The 12,171-nt window shown below is 42.5% G+C and overlaps 1 long non-coding RNA gene across 1 annotated transcript in view; it reads right to left on the bottom strand.

The window, feature by feature from the left end:
* LOC140476761 (uncharacterized) overlaps positions 1-11,768 on the bottom strand; it is a 100,205-nt gene extending 88,437 nt beyond the window's left edge. The window contains exon 1 of the long non-coding RNA XR_011960597.1: positions 11,685-11,768. This is a non-coding gene — a long non-coding RNA (uncharacterized lncRNA). The remainder of the gene's footprint in view (positions 1-11,684) is intronic.
* Positions 11,769-12,171: the final 403 nt, after the last annotated feature.

Raw genomic sequence — 12,171 nt, 5'->3', positions numbered from 1 at the left:
CATGCAATTTTCCAACAGTGGCCTAACCAATGTCCTGTACAGCCGCAACATGACCTCCTAACTCCTGTACTCAATACTCTGACCAATAAAGAATAGTGTACCAAATGCCTTCTTGACTATCCTATCTACTTGCGACTCCACTTTCAAGGAGCTATGAACCTGCACTCCAAGGTCTCTTTGTTCAGCAACACTCTCTCGGACCATACCATTAAGTGTATAAGTCCTGCTAAGATTTGTTTTCCCAAAATGCAGCACCTCGTATTTATCTGAATTAAACTCCATCTGCCACTTCTCAGCCCATTGGCCTATCTGGTCAAGATCGTGTTGTAATCTGAGGTAACCCTCTTCACTGTCCACTACACCTCCAATTTTAGTGTCATCTGCAAACTTACTAACTGTACCTCTTATGCTCACATCCAAGTCATTGATGTAAATGACAAAAAGTGGAGGACCCAGCACCGATCCTTGTGGCACCATCCATATGGCTAGTTCTCCCTGTATTCCATGAGATCTAACTTTGCTAGTCCCATGGGGAACCTTGTCGAACTCCTTACTGAAGTCCATATAGATCACATCTACTGCTCTGCCATCATCAATCCTCTTTGTTACTTCTTCAAAAACTCAATCAGGTTCGTGAGACATGATTTCCCACGCACAAAGCCATGTTGACTATACCTAATCAGTCCTTGCCTTTCCAAATACATGTATATCCTATCCCTCAGGATTCCCTCCAACAACTTGCCCACCACTGAGGTCAGGCTCACCGCTCTACAGTTCCCTGGCTTGTCCTTACCGCCCTTCTTAAACAGTGGTACCACGTTTGCCAACCTCCAGTCTTCCGGCACCTCACCTGTGACTATCGATAATACAAATATCTCAGCAAGAGGCCCAGCAATCACTTCTCTAGCTTCCCACAGAGTTCTCGGGTACTGTGCTTCTCTCTCACTTCACCTGACAAAGGGGTTATGCTCTGAAAGCTTGTGATTTCACATAAACCTGTTGGACTATAATCTGGAGTTGTCTGACGTCTGGCTTTGTCCTCTGCAGTCCAAAACTGGGACTTCCACATACTGGTTAGTTGTTATCTGATATTATGCTAATATCATTAACACCTTGTTGCTGTGTTTGCAGTGTGCCTGGTGTGTGGGTTTTGCAATTTCAGAGTTTTTCTTGGCCAATGTACCCAGCATCCCTATCTGTTTGGCCAAGTTAGCAATATGTCTGTGTTTTAGCAGCCATGAGGCTGTTACAAGGCATTTACAGAAAAGCAACCGAAAAGACCACATCCATGTTTGTGAAACATGCATCATGAAGAACACTTCAGTAATCTGGTCAGTTCTGTTATTTTCCTTTACTTATCGTTTAACTGTATTTGTTTAACATGTCGGTTAGAGTAGAGTAGATTTTATTTCTCATTTCTACCATATACAATTGGCACAGTAAATAAATGAGACAGCATTCTCTCTGTTATCATTTTCTCTCTGATAAAGATATTGTGTATTTAATAAATAGTTAAGTCTTTCATTAAAGATACAAATCCAATGTCTGGAAATTAATTATTCACAAAGTCTTAGTATAATTTCCTCAGTTCCTTTGTTGAGATTGCTGGTGTATAACATGAATAGTTGAGGTCCCAATACTAACCCCTGCAGACCTCATAGAGTCATAGAGAAGTCCAGCACAGAATCAGACTCATCAGTCCAACTAATCCACAGTGACTAGATATCCTGAACTGATCTACTCCCATCTGCCAGCACTTGGCGCTGAGCCTCCTAAACCCTTTGTCTACCCATCTAGATGCCTTTTGAATGTTGTAATTGCACCCCGCCTCCACCACTAGCTCTGGTAACTCATTTGATACACGCATCACCCTCTGCATGAAAAGGTTGGCCCTTAAATCCCTTTTATATATTTCCCCTCTCATCTTTAATCTATGCCTGCCTGGGAAAAAGACCTTGGCTACTCACCCTACCTATGTCCCTCTTGATTTTGTAAACCTCTAACAGATCACCCCTCAACCTCTGACTCTCCCCTGAAAAAAGCCCCAGCCTATTCAATCGCTTGCTATGCTCAAACCCTTCCAATCCCGACAACAGCCTTCTCAATCTTTTCTGAACCTTTTCAAGTGTAACAACATGTTTCCTAAAGCAGAGAAACCGGAATTGTACGCAGTATTCTAAAAGTAGCCTAACTAATATCGTGTACAGCCGCAACATATTTTCTGAACACCCATGCTCAATGTACTGACCAATGATGACAAGAGTGCCAAATGCCTTCTTTACTACCCTGTCCACCTGCAACTCCATGTTCAAGGAATTATGAACCTTGTACCCCATGTCCCTTTGTTCAGCAACACTTCCCATGGTCCTACCGTTAACTGTGTAAGTCCTGCCCCGATTTGCCTTATCAACATGCAACACCTCATATTTATCTAAATTAGACTCCATCTGCCACTCTTTGGCCGATTGGCCCATCTGATCAATGCCCCACTGTACTCTGAGACCTTCTTCACTGTCCACTACACTATCAATTTTGGTGTCATCACAAACATATTGACCATACCTCCTATTTTCACATCCAAATTATTTAGATATATGATGAAAAGCAGTGGACCATCACCAATCCTTGTGGCACACCACTGGTCACAGGTCTCCAGTCTGAAAAACAACCCTCCACCACCACCCTCTGTCTGCCAGCTTCAGGCCAATTTTGTATCAATTTTCTATCAAATTGGCCAGCTCCCCCTGGATTCCGTGTGTTCTAACCTTACTAACCAGTCTAACATGTGGAACCTTGTCAAAAGCCTTGCTGAAGTCCATACAGACAACGTCTACTGCTATGGAAGAAAATGAGGACCACAAATGCTGGAGATCAGAGTCAAGAGTGTAGTGCTGGAAAAGCACAGCAGGTTAGGCAGCATCTGAGGAGCAGGTGAATTGACATTTCGAGCATGAGCCCTTTATCAGGAATGTCTCCTACTATGCTTTCATCAATCGTCTTTGTCATTTCTTCAAAAGAACTCAATCAAGTTAGTAAGACACAATTTTCCAGGCACAAAGCCATGTTGACTCTATGTAATCAGCCCTTGCCTTTCCAAATGCATATAAATCCTGTCCCTCAGAATCCTCTCCAAGAACTGAACCACCCACTTTCATCAGGCTCATCGAACTATAGTTCTCTGGATTTTCCTTCTCACTTTTCTTAAATAATGCCACCACATTATTCAACCTACAACCTTCCTGCACCTCACCTCTGGCTATCAATGATACAAATCTCTCAGCAAGTGGCCAAGAAATCATTTCCCTAGCTTCCCACAAAGTTCTGGGATATACCTGATAATGTCCTGGGGATTTATTCACCTTAATGCATTTTAAGATATGCAGCACCTCCTCTTCTGTAACATGGGCACTTTTCAAGTTTTCACTATTTATTTCTCAAGTTCCCTAGCTTCCATATCCATCTCTACAGTAAATACTGATGCAACATACTCATCTAATATCTCACCCATCTCCTGTGGTTCTGCATGTAGATGGCCTTGTTGGTCTTTAAGGGGCACTATTCTCTCTGCAGTTACTCTTTTTCCCTTAATATAATTGTAGAATCTCCTTCGATTCCCCTTAACCCAATTTGTCGAAGATATCTCATGTTTCCTTTTTGCCCTTCTGATTTCTCTCTTATGTATACTCCTACTCCATTTATGCTGCTCTCGGGATTCACTTGACCTCGTTTTTTTTATACCTGACATATGCCTCCTTCTTTTTCTTTACCAGAGCCTCAATTTCTCTAGCCATCCAGCATTCCCTATACCTAGCAGCTTTGCCTTTCACAGTAACAGAAACTTACTGTCTCTGAATTCTTGTTATCTCATTTTTAAAGGCCTCCCACTTTCCACCCATCCATTTTCTTGTGGATAGCTTCTCTCAATTGACCTTTGAAAATCCTTGCCTAATACTATCAAAATTCGCCTTACCCCAAATTAGAACTTTAATTTTTTGAGCAGGTCTACCCTTTTCCATAACTATTTTAATACTAATAGAAGTAGGATCATTGGCCCCAATGTACTCCCCCATTGTCACCTGCCTCTTTCCCTTGAGAAGGTCAAGTTTTGTTCCCTCTCTTGTAAGCACATCCACATACTGAATAAGAACATTTTCTTGTACACTCATTACAAATTCATCTCCATCCAAGCCCTTAACACAATGGCAGTCCCAGTCTATGTTTGGAAAGTTAAAATTCCCTCCCATTACAACCCTATTGTTCTTACAAATATCTGCGATTTCCTTACATCTTTGAATCTTAATTTCCCAATTCTCAATAATTGCTTCTCAACTCCACTAGTCACCAGCTGCCATCCTAAAAAAGATTCATTTATTCATACTCCCTGCCTTCTGCCAGTCAGTCAATTCTCTCTCCATATCGATACCTTACCCCTAACACCATGTGCTCTTACTTAGCAACCTGCTGTGTCGCATCTTGTTAAAGGTCTTTTGGAAATCCAAGTAGATCACCCACTGGGTTTCCTTTGTCTAACTTGCTCATTACCTCTTCAAAGAAGTCTAACAGATTTGTCAGGCATGCTCTTCCCTTGCTGAAGCCATACTGACTCAACCCTAATGTATCAACCACCCTGCACTTCCAACCACCCTGCAATCTTCATATTGACTCTAAACTCTTACCATTGTCCATCTAACTGGCCTGTAATATCCTGCCTTCTGCCTCCCTCCATTCTTAATCAGTCGTCTAACATTAACTATTTTCCAGTCCTCTTGGACCCTCTCTGACTCCAGTGATTTCTGAAAGATCACCACCAATGTTCTCAGCTATCTCCTTCAGGACTCTAGGTTGTAGTCCATCTAGCCTGGGTGATTTATCAACCTTTAGAACTTTCAGCTTCCCCAGCACCTTCTCTTTAGTGATGGCCGCTACACTCACCTCTGCCTCCTTACTTTCTTGAAGTTCTGACATTCTACTGGTGTGTTCCACCATGAAAAATGATGCAAAGTACTTATCAGATCCTCCGCCATTTCTTTGTTCCCCATTAGGACTTCTCCAGCCTCATTTTCCAGTGTTCCAATATTCACTCTTGCCTGCCAGTTACTTTACCTCTTTCAAAACATCTTGCAATTTTCTTTTATAATACTAGCTAGCTTACCCTCATACTTCTCCAGCTTTGTTGCTTTTTCAGTTGTCCTCTACTGTTTTTTAAAGGTTTTCCAATCCTCTCGATTCTCACTAATCTTCACCACATCGTATGCTTTCTCTTTTGCTTTTGTGCTATCCCTGACATCTCGTCAGCCATGGTTTCTTCATCCTCCTCTTAGTATGTTTCTTCTTAATTGGTTGAAATTCTGCTGTGCCTCCTGAATTACCCCTCGATATTCCTGCCATGACTGCTCAATCATCTTCCCTGCTAGGCTCCCATTCCAATCAACTCTCATCACCTCAATAGACAATAGACAATAGACAATAGATGCAGGAGTAGGCCATTCTGCCCTTCGAGCCTGCACCGCCATTCAATATGATCATGGCTGATCATTCCTAATTAGTATCCTGTTCCAGCCTTATCTCCATACCCCTTGACTCCACTATCTTTAAGAGCTCTATCCAATTCTTTCTTAAAAGAATCCAGAGACTGGGCCTCCACTGCCCTCTGGGGCAGAGCATTCCACACAGCCACCACTCTCTGGGTGAAGTAGTTTCTCCTCATCTCTGTCCTAAATGGTCTACCCCGTATTTTTAAGTTGTGTCCTCTGGTTCGGCACTCCCCCATCAACGGAAATATGTTCCCTCCTGCCAGAGTGTCCAGTCCTTTCATAAGCCTATACGTTTCAATCAGATCCCCTCTCAGTCTTCTAAACTCAAGGGTATACAAGCCCAGTCGCTTCAGTCTTTCCGTGTAAGGCAATCCTGCCATTCCAGGAATTGACCTCGTGAACCTACGCTGCACTCCCTCAATAGCCAGAATGTCTTTCCTCAAATTTGGAGACCAGAACTGTACACAGTACTCCAGGTGTGGTCTCACCAGGGCCCTGTACAGCTGCAGAAGCACCTCTTTACTTCTATACTCAATCCCTCTTGTTATGAAGGCCAGCATGCTATTAGCCTTCTTCACGACCTGCTGTACCTGCATGCTTGCCTTCATTGACTGGTGGACAAGAACACCCAGATCTCTCTGAACAGCCCCTTTACCTAATTTGATACCATTGAGGTAGTAATCTGCCTTCCTGTTCTTGCCACCAAAGTGGATAACCAGACATTTATCCACATTAAACTGCATCTGCCATGCATCTGCCCACTCACCTAACTTGTCCAGGTCACCCTGTAATCCCCTAACATCCTCATCACATTTCACCCTACCACCTAGCTTTGTGTCATCAGCAAATTTGCTAATGTTATTGCTGATACCATCTTCTATATCATTTACATATATTGTAAAAAGCTGCGGTCCCAGCACGGATCCCTGCGGTACCCCACTGGTCACTGCCTGCCATTTCGAAACGGAGCCGTTAATCACTACCCTTTGTTTCCTATTAGCCAACCAATTCTCTATCCAATCTAGTACTTTGCCCCCAATCCCGTGCGCCCTAATTTTACTCACTAACCTCTTGTGTGGGACTTTATCAAAAGCTTTCTGAAAGTCCAGGTACACTACATCCACTGGATCTCCCTCGTCCATCTTCCGAGTTACATCCTCAAAAAATTCAAGAAGATTAGTCAAGCATGATTTCCCCTTCATAAATCCATGCTGACTCTGTCCTATCCTGTTACTATTATCCAGATGTGCCGTAATTTCATCCTTTATAATAGACTCCAGCATCTTTCCCACCACTGAGGTCAGACTAACTGGTCTATAATTTCCTGCTTTCTCCCGCCCACCCTTCTTAAAAAGTGGCACAACATTAGCCGCCCTCCAATCCTCAGGAACCAACCCCGATTCTATTGAACTCTGGAAAATAATCACCAGCGCATCCACGATTTCCCGAGCCACCTCCTTCAGTACCCTGGGATGCAGGCCATCAGGTCCCGGAGACTTATCAACCTTCAGACCTAACAGTCTCTCCAACACCAAATCCTGGCAAATAGAAATTCCCTTAAGTTCAGGTCCTTCAGCCACTGTTACCTCAGGGAGATTGCTTGTGTCTTCCCCAGTGAACACAGATCTGAAGTACCCATTTAATTCCTCTGCCATTTCTTCGCTCCCTCATGTTTCTGTAATTACCTTTACTCAGTTCTAATACCATTATAACTGATTCTAGCTTCTCCCTCTCAAACTGCAGGGTAAATTCTTTCATATTATGTTCACTGCCCTCTATGAGTTCCTTCACCGTAAGCTCACTAATTAAGTCAGCCTCATTACACGTCAGATTCCTGAAGAATGTCGATTCTCCTGCTTCTTGCATGCTGCCTGGCCTGCTGTGTTTTTCCAGCATCACATTTTTCAACTCATTACATGTCACCAAATCTGGATTTGCCTGATCTCTAATGGGGTCTAACACAAGCTGCTCAAAAAAACCATCTCGTGGATATTCCGCAAATTTATTTTCTTTGGATCTGCTTCCAACTGGGTTTTCCTATTCCACCTGCATATTGAAGTCCCCAATGATGATTGTAACAGTGCCTATCTTACTCGCCTTTCCTATCTTGTAATTTATTTCTTCCCCACAGCCTGACTATTGCTAGGAGGCTTGTACATAATTCCCATCAGAATCTTTTTCCTTCGTGTTTCCTCAACTCTAACTACACAGACTTTACATCTTCCTACTCTATATCATTTCCGCTTTTTGATTTGATTTATTTTCTTACTAGCAGGGCAAGCTCCCCCCCACCCGCCCACCCCCTTCCCCTCCTTTCAAAAGGACACATGTCCTTGGATAATTAGCTCCCAGCGCTAATCCCCTTGCAGCCATATCTCTGTGATAACTATCGCACTTGCTAATTTCAAATTGTGCTGCAAGCTCATTTATCTTGTTTTGTATTAAGCACGCACATAAATACAACATACTCAGTCCTATGTTAACTGTCCTCCTTCTCATTGTTGTCCCCATATCTGCTGTGCCTGAAGTTAGATTCTTCAGCTCTTCCATACATTCTGTCTTACTACTTGTTCTGACCTTGTTAATAGCTAACTTGTGTAATCTGTTGAAACACAATGTTCTTGCTAAAGCTATAGACAATAGACAATAGGTGCAGGAGTAGGCTATTCTGCCCTTTGAGCCTGCACCACCATTCAATATGATCATGGCTGATCATCCTTAATCAGTATCCTGTTTCTGCCTTATCTCCATAACCCTTGATTCCACTATCCTTGAGAGCTCTATCCAACTCTTTCTTAAATGAATCCAGAGACTGGGCCTCCACTGCCTTCTGGGGCAGAGCATTCCACACACTCACCACTCTCTGGGTGAAGAAGTTTCTCCTCATCTCCGTCCTAAATGGCCTACCCCTTATTTTTAAGCTGTGTCCTCTGGTTTGGGACTCACCCATCAGCGGAAGCATGTTTCCTGCTTCCAGAGTGTCCAATCCTTTAATAATCTTATACGTCTCAATCAGATCCCCTCTCAGTCTTCTAAACTCAAGGGTAGACAAGCCTAGTCGCTCCAATCTTTCAACATAAGATAGTCCCACCATTCCAGGAATTGACCTCGTGAACCTACGCTGCACTCCCTCAATAGCCAGAATGTCTTTCCTCAAATTTGGAGACCAGAACTGCACACAATGTTCCAGGTGCAGTCTCACCAGGGCCTTGTACAGCTGCAGAAGAACCTGTTTGCTTCTATACTCAATCCCTCTTGTTATGAAGGCCAGCATGTTATTAGCTTTCTTCACTACCTGCTGTACCTGCATGCTTGCCTTCATTGACTGGTGTACAAGAACACCCAGATCTCTTGTACTGCCCCTTTACCTAACTTTACTCCATTTAGGTAGTAATCTGCCTTCCTGTTCTTGCCTCCAAAGTGGATAACCATACATTTATCCACAGTAAACTGCATCTGCCATGCATCTGTCCACTCACCTAACCTGTCCAGGTCACCCTGTAATTTCCTAACATCCTCCTCACATTTCACCCTGCCACCCAGCTTAGTATCATCAGAAAATTTGTTAATGTTACTATTAATACCATCTTCTATATCATTAATATATATTGTAAAAAGCTGCGGTCCCAGCACTAATCCCTGCGGTACCCCACTGGTCACCACCTGCCATTCCAAAAGGGAGCCGTTTATCACTACTCTTCATTTCCTGTCAGCCAACCAGTTTTCAATCCAAGTCAGTACTTTGCCCCCAGTACCATGCGCCCTAATTTTGCTTACTAACCCCCTATGTGGGACTTTATTAAAGGCTTTCTGAAAGTCCAGGTACACTACATCCACTGGATCTCCCTTGTCCATCTTCAGAGTTACATCCTCAAAAACTTCCAGAAGATTAGTCAAGCATGATTTCCCCTTCATAAATCCATGTTTACTCTGACCTATCCTGTTACTGCTATCCAGATGTGTTGTAATTTCATTTTTATAATTGACTCCAGCATCTTTCCCACCACTGAGGTCAGACTAACTGGTCTATAATTTCCTGCTTTCTCTCTTGCTCCTTTGTTAAAAAGTGGTACAACATTAGCCACCCTCCAATCCGCAGGAACTGATCCTGAATCTATCGAACTCTGGAAAATAATTACCAACGCATCCACGATTTCTGGAGCCACCTCCTTCAGTACCCTGGGATGTAGACCATCAGGCCCCGGGGACTTATCAGCCTTCAGACCTAACAGTCTCTCCAACACCAATTCCTGGCAAATATAAATTCCCTTCAGTTCAGGTCCTTCAGCCACTGTTACCTCCGGGAGATTGCTTGTGTCTTCCCCAGTGAACATAGATCTGAAGTACCAATTCAACTCTTCTGCCATTTCTTTGTTCCCCGTAATATATTCCCCTGTTTCTATCTTCAAGGGCCCAATTTTAGTCTTAACCATTTTTTACCCCTTCACATACCTAAAAAAGCTTTTACTATCCTCCTTTATATTTTTGGTCAGTTTACCTTCGTACCTCATTTTTTCCCTACGTATATCCTTCTTAGAAATCCTCTGTTGCTCTTTAAAAGCTTCCCGGTCCTCCGTTTTCCCACTCATCTTTGCTATGTTATACTTTTTCTCTTTTGACTTTATATGTTTCTTAACTTCCCTCGTCAGCCACGGCCACCCCTGCTTCCTCATAGAATCTTTCTTCCTTTTTGGAATGAACTGATCCTGTATCTTCTGCATTATACCCAGAAATATCTGCCATTGTTCCTCCACTGTCATCCCTGCTAAGGTATTGCACCATTGAACTTTGGCCAGCTCCTCCCTCATAGCTCCATAGTTCCCTTTATTCAACTGAAATATTGTCACTACCGATTGTACCCTCTCCCTTTCAAATTGCAGATTGAAGCTTATTGTATTATGGTCACTACCTCCTAATGGTTCCTTCACTTTGAGGTCCCTGATCAATTCTGGTTCGTTGCACAAGACCAGATCCAGAATTTCCTTCTCCCTGGTAGGCTCCAGCACCAGCTGTTCTAAGAATCCATCTCGGAGGCACTCCACAAAGTCTCTTTCTTGAGATCCAATACCATCCTGATTCTCCCAGTCTACCTGCATGTTGAAATCCCCTATAACAACTGCAGTAACATGTTTGTGACAGACCAATTTCAGCTCCTTATTCAACTTACACCTTACATCCATATTACTGTTTGGGGGCCTGTAGATAACTCCCAAGAGGGTCTTTCTACCCATAGAATTTCTCAGCTCCATCCATACTGACTCTACATCCCCTGATTCTAAGTCCCCCCACGCAAGGGAGTGAATATCATCCTTTACCAACAGGGCCACCCCACCACCTCTGCCCATCAGTCTGTCCTTACGATAGCACGTATAGCCTTGAATATTCATTTCCCAGGCCCTGTCCACTTGAAGCCACGTCTCAGTTATCCCCACAATATCGTAGCTGCCAATTTCCAAAGAGCCTCAAGCTCATCCATCTTATTTCTAATACTTCATGCATTCATATACAGTATTTTTAATTTGTTACTGCCCTCACCCTTCCTATCAACGCCTATTTCACTCAACCTGTCGGCATGATCCTTTTTTGAGTTATTTGCTTCATTGATACCGTTGTCTTTCTTGACTCATCAGACAATCACCTCCAGGCCTGGCCTCATAAACAAACAAAATGTTTTTTGGTCTGTTCTTTCCCTTTTACCACAAGCTGGTTTAAAGTCCGCCAGTCATTCTGAGCTAATAACTACCAGCTCACAGCTCCAAACCAAAATAAATAAAAGAATATAAAGAATGAAAAATCAGACAGGGTTCTAACAATGCATTCCAAAAGAGTAAAAAACTTCCAAGGGATAGACTCATCATCTGTGGGTAACTAAAAAAGGTTAAAAATAGAATTACTGTACACCTAAAGGAAAAGCAGATAATTGAACAAAAGCAGGCGGCAGATCAGGATATTGGTTATAATATTCAAATAAAGCAAAGAATGACCAAAAAAAAGTACTAATAACAAGGGGAAAATTTGCGGACAAGGGAAAGCTGGCTAGATTTATAGAAAACGGATAATAAGAGTTTCTGCAAATAATTAGACATAACAAGATTAGTGGTGATCCTCTAGAAAGTCTGACTAGAGAATTAGTAGTGAAAAATAAGATACCTTGTGTTTGTTCTCATCAGTACTGGGTAAAGTGGGTTCTGCACAGGTGAAACAATCTCCATCTGAACCATGCTGGTGTTCTTGTCAACTGTATAACAAAGGAAGAAGACAACGTTTAAACTGAATAGGGAGGATAAAGAATAAAATTTGACAAAGGGCAGATATGGAAAATCAAAGAGACAAGAACAAAGGGAAAGGTACTAACATAGGAGATAATAAATCGATCATAACAGGAAAGGATAGGCAACATGAATCTTAGAGTCAACAAATACATAGGACCAGAACTTACAAAGAGAATAAAATGAGTAAAGTCTCTGTATCTAAATGCGCATAGAATTCAAAACAGAACAGGTGAAATGAGTCCAAAGGGAAATGAATAAGTACAATCAGGTAGCCTTCATAGAGACATGGTTTCAAGGTGATAGAGATTGGCACCTGAATCTTGAAAGAGAGAAGACATTTAGGAATGAGAGGAATGTAGAAAAAG

This window comes from Chiloscyllium punctatum, chromosome 5 (assembly GCF_047496795.1).
Source record: "Chiloscyllium punctatum isolate Juve2018m chromosome 5, sChiPun1.3, whole genome shotgun sequence".
In the NCBI taxonomy this organism is placed as follows: domain Eukaryota; kingdom Metazoa; phylum Chordata; class Chondrichthyes; order Orectolobiformes; family Hemiscylliidae; genus Chiloscyllium; species Chiloscyllium punctatum.
The sequence above is the reverse complement of the archived record's forward strand: the minus strand, read 5'-3'. Positions and strand labels throughout refer to the sequence as shown.